Source organism: Cyprinodon variegatus, unplaced genomic scaffold, assembly GCF_000732505.1.
Source record: "Cyprinodon variegatus isolate N-32 unplaced genomic scaffold, C_variegatus-1.0 Scaffold57, whole genome shotgun sequence".
Classification (NCBI taxonomy): Eukaryota; Metazoa; Chordata; class Actinopteri; order Cyprinodontiformes; family Cyprinodontidae; genus Cyprinodon; species Cyprinodon variegatus.
In genome coordinates, this window is record NW_015150510.1 from 1,128,252 (window position 1) to 1,130,262 (window position 2,011).

A 2,011-nucleotide genomic window follows, 5' to 3' on the forward strand; every position below is an offset into this window, starting at 1 on the left:
AACCCCTGGCAGCGCAGAGCAGAAAGAGACTGAATAAGCTGGTGAGAATGGCCACTTCTGTTCCGGGCTGCGCTCTGAACTCGGTGGAGGAAGTGACTGAGAGGAGGATGCTGTCCAAGCTTACTTCCATCATGGAGAACACCTTCCACCCTCTGCAGCAGACTGTAGAGGAGTTGAGCAGCTCCTTTAATGAAAGACTGTTACACCCTGTTTGTAAGAAGGAGCGTTACCACAGCTCATTTTTTCCTGCTGCTATCAGACCCCAAAATGCAACACTACAACGGCAATAAATTGTGCAATAACTAATGTTCAATCACTATTCTTAATATTTAATACACAGTGCAATAACTATAAATATAAATACTTATCTATGTAAATACCCATTTAATACCCTGTGCAATAACTCTGTCTAATAATCCTATATATATAGATAGATATATCCATCCATCCATCCACATATATATATGGAGAGCTGTATATGTTGTATATGTCCCACAAACATCTTTTCCTCCTTTTGTCACCTTCTTTTTGTCTATTAAGCCGAAGTGACATGCGAATTTCTCCAATGTAAGATTAATAATTTAATCAATCAATCAAACATTTAAAAACATTATCAATGTTCCCTACTGGCTGCAAAGGGTTTCAAAAAGCAAAACTGAAAGATAAACAGTAAAGTGTTAATTTTTTAAGTGCTAAGTATTGATTGTTTGCTGCTGTTTTAAGAATTAAAAAGATAGTACTTTTAAAACTCTTGATGACGTTAAACCTAGCTTTATTATTAGGTTTTACAAAAATATAATGTGTAATAGTCTTTGCAACAAAGTTTTAAAATAAAATAAACATAATTTTTGGAATGTTATTTCATTGTACATTCATGAATCAGAAATAGCTCATATTTTTTTTGACAAAATGTGAATGCAAAGGATTAGTTTTAAATAATCAATGAATTGAGAATTAGTGCTCAAATTAATTAAACTAAATCCAAAATTACTTTATTAATCCCATGGGAAATTAAATGTGGAGATGACCTACAGCTTGTTGGATGTTGTTGGCAGGAAGGATCTTCTGTAGTGGTCTGTCTTGCTCCAGATGTGGAGAGGCCTCTGATTGAAGACGATCTGTTGTTGTTTAAAAATCTTCTGCTCATTGTTTTATAAAGAAATCTACTCCATGAAATCATTCCCAGAGGTTCCAGGGGAGTTCATAGAACAGAACCGGCTTTCTTTATCTGCTTTTTAAGCTTTCGTGATGATGTTACTCTCCTCAACAGACTTAGGATATGCAGCATCTCGCTGCAAACACTCACAGACTTTTTTGGGGGGGATTTGGTCATCAGACATTTATCCATTAAAAAACAACATTATCAACCATTTCAAGAATAGGGGAAGTGATGCGTAATACAACGTTAAGTGACTGTATTAAATACAGGGGTGGAAAGTAACAAATTACATTTACTCAAGTTACTGTAATTGAGTACTTTTTATGAGTAATTTGTAATTTTCAGAGTAGTTTTTGAAAAATGTAATTTTTACTTAAGTAAATTTTAACCTAAGTAGTTTTACTTCGCTACATTTAAAACCCCCTCACGTTACTGAGTAAAAAAAAAAAATAATGATGATGAAAAAAATAAATGTGGCCGGAAATTTAAACCCCTGTGTCACGGAACCGACACGTAATCGCCATTAAAAAATAGAAGAAGACTTTTGAATTTTAACTGCACTTTATTTACACAATTCAAACATATAAGCAATTGATGTAAAAATAAGTGACAGTTAAAAATCACTATTAAAGTAAAACCAGTGTCAGTTAAAATCAATAAATGAGGAGCTTGTTAATAACAGTGGGATCCTGTTGCATTTTAGTTTGATTTCTGGTATCTTTTGGGCATTTAATTTTGTGTGCATTTTGAAAACTTTAAAACGTAGTTTAAATGTCTTTATTCCTATCATGGTGTTGTCCGTTGGACAGTAGGTTTGAAAATTGTTCGCACTTTATGGTTCAGCTTGTGACT

General features: G+C 33.7%; 1 pseudogene; it reads left to right on the forward strand.

The window, feature by feature from the left end:
* Nucleotides 1–47: 47 nt before the first annotated feature.
* The window catches only part of LOC107082607, a 40,466-nt pseudogene continuing 38,502 nt past the window's right edge, over nt 48–2,011 (forward strand).